The 8,444-nt window shown below is 40.2% G+C and overlaps 1 pseudogene; it reads right to left on the bottom strand.

Annotated features, from left to right (window-relative positions):
* Positions 1 to 872: 872 nt before the first annotated feature.
* On the bottom strand, positions 873 to 3,135 carry LOC138156176 (heat shock cognate 71 kDa protein-like; annotated as a pseudogene).
* Between the last annotated feature and the right edge of the window lie 5,309 nt (positions 3,136 to 8,444).

Below are 8,444 nucleotides of genomic sequence, written 5' to 3'. Positions count from 1 at the left end.
CACACAGTTAGTAAGTGTGTCAAGTGTCTGAGGCCATATTTGAACTCAGGTTCTTCTGACTCCAGGGCTGGTGCTCTATTCACTGGGTCACCTAGTTGCCCCTCTTTTGTTACTTTCTTTATTTTTCTAGAAGTTTTTTTGGTCTATGTTTTCTTTCACAACATGACTATTATAGAAATGTTTTGCATAACATAACATGTATAACCTATCTTGAATTGTTTGCCTTCTCAATGGGGGGGGGGTGAAGAAGGAGGGAGGGAGGAAAAGAATTTGCAAATCGAAGCTTTAAAAATGAATGTTAAGGGGCAGTTAGGTGGTGCAGTGAATACAGCACTTGCTCTGGAGTCAGGAAGACCTGAGTTCAAATCCAGCCTCAGACATTTAACACATACTAGCCATGTGACCTTGGGCAAGTCACTTAACCCAATTGCCCTGCACTTCTGCCTCCAAAAAGCAATAAATAAATAAATATTTTTTTAAAAAGAAAAAAATTTTAAATTGTTTTTACATGTAACATAGGAAATATAAAATACCAAATAAATTTTTCAAAAATAAAGATAAAAACTCATGTTTATAAAATACAGTAGTCTATTAAGTGTGCAATAGTATTATGTCTAAAAAAAAACAACCAATGTTCATAACTTAATTTAAAAACACCTTATTGCTAAAAATGCTAACCATCATATGAGCCTTGAGCAAGTCATAACCTTTTTGCTGATAAAGGATCTTGTCTTGATGCCTATGGCTGCTGACTGATTAGGGTAGTGGCTGCTGAGGCTTAAATGTTACTTTTAAACTGCTACTGCCTTGGCTACAGATTTGAGTCCTTCGATTTTGGGAAAGCTGTGTGGAATGCTCTTTCTTCTGTGTGTTTAGTGGACCTCTTCAATGGTGGGTCCAGAAGAAGCCCCTCCAGATGGGGCTGCTCCCCTGTGGGAACACACCAGGCATGCCTCCCGGCATGCCCCCTGCACTCTGGCACAGCTTGGTAATGATGGGCTTGCAGACCTTCTCCAATTCTTCCTGCTGATGCTCACATTCTTCCTTCTCAGCAGTCTGGTTCTTATCCAGCCAGTTGATCATTTCATCACATTTGGCAAGGATCTTCTGTTTATCTTCATCACTAATGTTGCCTTGCAGGTTTTCATCCTCTACGATGCTTTCACGTTAAAAGCATAGGATTCAAGGGAATTCTTGGAAGACTCCTTGTCTCTCTGCTTTTCATCCTCAGCCTTGTATTTCTCAGGCTCCTGGACCATACTCTCAATGTCTTTTTTGCTCAGACGTCCTTTATCATTGGTGATGGTACCCTTGTTCTCCTTGCCTGTGCTCTCATCCACAGCAGAAACATCGAGGATGCCATTTGCATCAATATCAAATGTTTCTTCAATCTGAGGAACACCCCTGGGTGCTGGGGGGGGCATTCCTGTGAGCTCAAATTTGCCAAGCAGATTGTTATCCTTTGTCATTGCTCTCTCACCTTCATAAACCTGAATTGTCTGAATAGGTGGTAAAGGTCTGTGTCTGCTTGGGGGGGATGGTGGTATTGCGTTTGATCAGGACGGTCATAACTCCACCAGCAGTTTCAGTTCCAAGGGAAAGAGGAGTGACATCCACCAACAGCAAGTCCTGCACACTCTCAGATTCATCTCCAGACAAAATGGCAGCCTGGACAGCTGCACCACAAGCAACAGCCTCATCAGGATTGATACTCTTGTTGAGCATCAGCAGAAAGAATTGGAGAAGGTCTGCAAGCCCATCATTACTAAGCTGTGCCAGAGTGCAGGGGGCATGCCGGGAGGCATGCCTGGTGTGTTCCCAGGGGATGGAGCAGCCCCACCTGGAGGGGCTTCTTCTGGACCCACCATTGAAGAGGTCCACTAAACACACCAGAAAGAGCATCCACACAGCTTTCCTAAAATCAAAGGACTCACATTTGTAGCCAAGGCAGTAGCAGTTTAAAAGTAACATTTAAGCCACTCTGTACATCTGGGCATTCTGAATACTTGAATGTGTGCAGAGGAAGAGAAGTGAACAACATTGCACTTTATCAGTACCGTAAACAAGTGGAAATGCAATTGTCCTGGAGAAGTTTTGCAGACGCTTCTGGATTTGGGGGCTTCAAGTGGAACCACCACCAGGACAATGTCATGAATCTGAGACCTATCTAGCTTGGCATCTCTTAAGGCCTTCTCCACAGGGTCCAGAGTGCCACAGAAGAGATCAATATTCAGCTCTTCAAAATGTGCCCGGGTGATTGATGCATAGAAGTCGATAGAGGGAGTCAATCTCAATACTGGCCTGGGTACTGGAAGAGAGGGTATGCTTTGTACGTTCACAAACAGTGTGGAGATGGTGAACAGCCCTCTTGTTCTCACTGATGTCCTTATGCTTTCGCTTGAATATGGCAGTGAAATGGTTGACCATTCGGTTGTCAAAGTCCTCCCCACCCAAGTGGGTGTCCCCAGCTGTGGACTTGACCTCAAAGATGCCATCTTCAATGGTAAGAATGGAGACATCAAAAGTACCACCTCCAAGGTCAAAGGTCAACACACTTCTCTCGGCACCAACCTTTTTGTCCAAGCTATAAGCAATAGCAGCAGCAGTTGGCTCATTGATGATTCAGAGCACATTAAGACCAGCTATGGTTCCAGCATCTTTGGTGGCCTGATGTTGGGAATCATTGAAATAGGCTGGTACTGTGGCCACAGCATTTGTGACCATCTTCCCAAGGTTAGCTTCAGCAATTTCTTTCATCTTGTTCAAGACCATAGAAGATACTTCCTCTGGATAGAAACTTTTGGTCTCCCCTTTGTACTGCACTTGGACCTTAGGCCTGCCTGTGTCATTCATCACCATAAAAGGCCAATGCTTCATGTCTGATTGTACAACAGCATCATCAAATCTGTGACCAATCAGACATTTGGCACCAAAAACTGTGTTGGTGGGGTTCATTGCAACTTGATTCTTTGCAGCATCACCGATTAAATGTTCTGTGTCAGTGAAGGCGACGTGGCTTGGGGTGGTCCTGTTTTCTTGGTCATTAGCAATGATCTTCACTTTCCCATGTTGGAAGACTCCCACACAGGAGTAAGTGGTGCCAAGATCAATGCCAACTGCGGGTCCCTTCAACATGGTTGCTGGGGAGTCGGGAGTCATAGCTGACCACTGTGGAGAAAGAAGGGCTGCTGCTGCACTGAGTAGGCACTCTCTCATTTTCAAGGCTGCTGTGACAATCATATAAGATGATGTACATAATGGACCATAGCAACAAGAGAGATTAGAATCTAAGGACTGTGTAGTGGTGAGTGTGTGTATGTGTGTGGGCAGGTGCATGTGTAGGTGTGTGTGCCCCATCAAAGCAAGAACAGGGAAAGGATGGCTTGGTCCACCGCTTGGGGCTGTGGTGCTCTCTTAATAGGTATAGGGATTGGATTGTGATTTCATTGGTAGAAATGAATGACTGCAGGTTGGTAAAGAACTGTCCAGAGTGCTGAGAAGGACCTGGCCCCAATTAACCCAGCCAGAAGGTGTCAAAGGGTGGGCTAAAACCATGCTTTGAGGCCAACTCTCTACTCACTATATGACACTGTCTCTCTCATTGTTAACAGAGAGCACAGAAAATAGAACGAGTCACAAATAATGTTTATTATAGTACTGCATAATGTTCATCATCTGTTGCAGAAAAGCAGAAATATCAAATGCACCCTTTTTGGGTCATAATGCAATAAAAATTTCAATCAATAAAGGGCTGTGGAAGCAAAAATTAATTTGACACTAAATAGTCTAATCATAAAGAATGAGTGAGTCACAGAACAAATCACAGGAATAATAAATAATCTCATTAAAAAGAATAACAATGAGATATCATACCAAAATGTTTGGGATGCAGCCAAAGACATACTTAGGGGAAATTTTATATCTGTAAATACATACATTAATAAAAGAGACAAAGAGCAAATCAACAATTTGGATGTGCAATTAAAAACCTAGAAAATGACAAATTAAAAATCCCCAACTAAATACCAAATTGGAAATCCTGAAAATCAGGGGAGAGATTAATAAAATTAAAAGCAAAAAATACATTGAACTAAGAAATAAACTACGAGTTGATTTTAAGAAAAAATTAAATTAAATAAGTAAACGCCTTGGTTAATTTGACAAATTAACCAAAATTAACTACAAAAAAAGACAAAATAAAACCAAATGACCACTATCAAAAAGTAGGGGGGGGGGAATTCACCATGAAAAGGAAATTAAAGGAACTATTAGGAGTTATTTTCTCAATTCGGGGGTCAATAAAACTGACAACCTAAGTGAAATGGATGAGTGTTTACAAAAATATAAACTGTCTAGATTAATAGAAAAGGAAATAGAATACTTAAATAACTGCATCTTAGAAAAAGAAATTAAGCCACCAATGAGCTGCCTAAGGAAAAAGCTTCAGGACCAGATGAATTCACAAGTGAATTCCACCAAACACTTAAAGAACAATTAATTCGAAAAACTATATAAGCTATTTGGAAAAACAAGAAAAGAAGTCCTACCGAATTCCTTTTATGACATGAAATATGATAATGATATCTAAACCAAAACAGAGAAAGAAAACTACAAACCAATTGCCCTAATGAATACTGAGGCAAAAATTTCTAGCAAAAAGAGTACAGCAACATATGACAAAGATATTACACTATGACCAGATGGGATTTATACCAGGAATGCAGAGCTCGCTCAATATTAGGACAACTATAGGCACAACTGACAATATCAATAACAAAAACTGCAGAAATAATATAATCATATCAATAGATGAAGAAAAAACTTTTGACAAAATACAATACAAATTCATATTTTTGAAAAAACACCAGAAAGTATAGGAATAAATGAGATCTTTTAATAAATGATAAGTAGCATCTATCTGAAACCATGAGTAAGCATTACCTGTAATGGGGATAAGCTAGAAACCTTGGCAATAAGATCATGTGTGGAGCAAAGATGCCCATTCTCACCACTATTATTCAATATCGTACCGCTAATGGTAGCTATAGCAATAAGATAAGAAAAAGAAATTAAAGAAATAAGAAAGGGAAACAAGGAAACAAAAGTATTGCTCTTTGCAGACAGTAGGATGGTACAGTTAGAGAACCCTAGACAATCAATGAAAAAATAATTGGAACAATTAACAACTTTAGCAAAGTCATAGCAGGGACGGGGAGCCTCGAGATCACATATGGCCCTCCAGGTCTTCGAGCGTGACCCTTTGACTGAATCCAAATGTCACAGAACAAATAAGAGGGCTACATGTGACCTTGAGGCTACAGGTTCTCCACCCCTGAATAGTATATAAAATAAACCCAACTAAATCATTGCTATAAGTGACCAAAAAACCCCAGCAGGAATAAGTAGGGAGAAAAATTCCATTTAAAATAATTTTAGACAACATAAAATACTTGGGAGTCTACCTGCCAAGACAAACCCAAGAGCTATATGAACACAATTACAAAATAGTTTTCACACAAATAAAAACAAATTTAAAACAATTGAAGAAATATTAATTGCTCATGGTTAGACCAAATCAATATAATAAAAATGACAATTCTATCTAAATTAATTTACTTATTCAGTTCCATACCAATCAAACTACCAAGAAATTACTTATAATGCTAGGAAAAAATAATAACAAAATTCATCTAGAAGAATAAAAGGTCCAGAATATCAAGGGAAGTAATGAAAAGAAATGTTAGGGAAGTTAGCCTAGCCATACTAGATCTTAAATTGTATTATAAAGCAGCAATCATCAAAACCACTTGTTACTGGCTAGGAAATAGAGGAATAATCATAATAAGATAGTGGGATGGGTTAGGTAAACAAGACACAGTAGGAAATGATTATAACAATCTACTGTTTGATAAGCCCAAAGACCCCAGATCTGGGGATAAGAACTCACAGTTTGACAAAAACTATTGGGAAAACTGGAAAATAGTATGGCAGAAACTGGAGACAGGCCATCGTCTATCACTGTATACCAGAATAAAGTCCAAAAGGGTACATGATCTAGATATAAAGGCTGATGCTATAAACAAATTAGGGGAGCAAGGAATAGTCTATCTGTCAGATTTATGGAAAATGGAGGAATTTATGACCAAACAAGAGATAGGGAACATTATGAAATTTAAAATGGATAATTTTAATTACATTCAATTGAAAAGGTTTTGCATAAACAAAGCCTTTGCAATCAGTGTCTCTGATAAATGCCTCATTTTTTTTTTTGCTTTTTGGAGCAGGGTTAATTTGGGTTAAATGACTTGCCCAAGGTCACACAACTAGTAAGTGTTAAGTGTATGAGGCTGGATTTGAACTCAGGTCCTCCCGACTCCAGGGACAGTGCTCTATTCACTGTGCCACCTATCCACCCCAAAGGCCTCATTTCTAAAATATACAGAGAACGGAGTCAAATTTACAAGAATACAAGTCATTCCCCAATTGGGAATAAATGGTCAAAGGATGTGAACAGGCAGTTTTCATTCTTTTGGTTCTGTTTTATAATTTCTTGATTTCTCATAAAGTCATTAGCTTCCATTTGCTCCATTTTAATTTTTAAGGAATTATTTTCTTCAGTGAGCTTTGGACCTCCTTTTCCATTTGGTCAATTCTACTTTTTAAAGCATTCTTTTCCTCATTGGCTTTTTAGACCTCTTTTGCCATTTGGGTTAGTCTATTTTTTAAGGTGTTATTTTCTGCAGTATTTTTGGGGATCTCCTTTAGCAAACTATTGTCTCATTTTTCATGATTTTCTTGTATCACTCTCATTTCTCTTCACAAATTTTCCCTCTACTTCTCTTACTTGATTTTCAAAATCCTTTTTTAGTTCCTCCATGACCTGTGACCAATTCATATTTTTTTGGAGGTTTGGGATGTAGGAGCTTTGACTTTGTTGTCTTCTTCTGGTTTTCTGTTTCGATCTTCTTTGTCACCAAAGTAAGATTCCATGGTCTGTTTTTTTTACACTGTTTGCTCACATTCCCAGCCAATTACTTGACTTTTGAGCTCTTTGTCAAGGTAGGACTTTGCTTTCAGAGTGGAGAGTGCTCTGTCCCAATTTTCAGGGCTTTTGTGCAGATGTTGTCAGAGCTACTTCTAGGCACCTATAAATTTTCAGCTTCTCTAAGGTTGTAGGATCAAAGGAGAGGTTTTTAGTCCTCTCCTGGCCTGTTCTCTGATCTGTGAGTGGCCACAGGCACTCTTTTCTGTAACTGAGAGGAGGACTCCCTCTCCACAGCTGCCACAAATTCTGCCACCCTAGAGCTCCTCCTCACCTCAGGATCGCCACCCAAGACTGAGACCCAGATCCAAGCAGGGCAAAGTGAAGAATTCCCCACAATTATCTTTGCATCAGCTACTTGATCCCCCCCACCATCTATGGTCCTGGAGTTCCAGAAGCAGCTGCTACTGCTGCTGCTACCACCACCACCACAACCTCCACCAGCCCAGGGCTGGGGCTAGATCACATTCTTTTCTCACCCAGGTCCAACAGAGTTTCCCCACTGACCTTCTATTTATCTTTGGCATTTGTGTGTGGAAAAGTGTGGAAATTGCCACAGCTGCCAGTGATTCAGTCCCCTGATGTCTGCTCAGTCCAGTCTATGCTGGCATGGACCACACTGGACTGTGCTCCACTTCCAACCCAGTGAGATAGACCCTTCCTGTCCGCCTTCCAGGATGTCTTGTACTGGAGATGGGTTTCACTCTGTCATTTTGTGGGTTCTGTAGCTCTAGAATTTGTTAAGAGTACATTTTTTTGTCTTTTTTTTGAGGGGGGAAGGCTGGGCAATTGGGGTTAAGTGACTTGCCCAAGGTCTCACAGCTAGTAAGTGTTATGTATTTGAGGCCGGATTTGAATTCAGGTACACCTGACTCCAGAGCCAGTACTCTATTCAATGTGCCACCTAGCTGTCCCTGGAGTAATTTTTTACAGAAATTTGGAGGAGTTTGGGGGAGAGCTCAAGCAAGTCCCTGCTTTTACTGTACCATCTTGGCTCCAACAGGCAGTTTTCAGGGGAAGAAATTAAAGCTATCTATAGTCATATGAAAAAAAATGCTCTAAATCACTGATGCTACCATTCTGGAAGAGCAATTTGAAACCATGCCCAAAGGGCTATAAAAACATGCATGCCCTTTGACCCAGCAATACTTCTAGGGATGAATCCCAAAGAGATCATAAAAATGGGAAAAGGACCCACATGTACAAAAATATTTATAGCGGCTCTTTTTGTCGTGGCCAAGAACTGGAAATCAAGGGGATGCCCATCAACTGGGGAATGGTTAAACAAGTTATGGTATATGAATGTAATGGATTACTATTGTGCTATAAGAAATGATGAACAGACGGACTTCAGAGAAACCTGGAAAGACCTACATGAACTGATGTTGAGTGAGGGGAAAAG

Source organism: Petaurus breviceps, unplaced genomic scaffold (genome assembly GCF_028583685.1).
Source record: "Petaurus breviceps papuanus isolate PSGF00001 unplaced genomic scaffold, PetGlider_PUasm1.0 99, whole genome shotgun sequence".
Taxonomy (NCBI): domain Eukaryota; kingdom Metazoa; phylum Chordata; class Mammalia; order Diprotodontia; family Petauridae; genus Petaurus; species Petaurus breviceps.
This window is presented reverse-complemented; position numbering and strand designations above follow the sequence as displayed.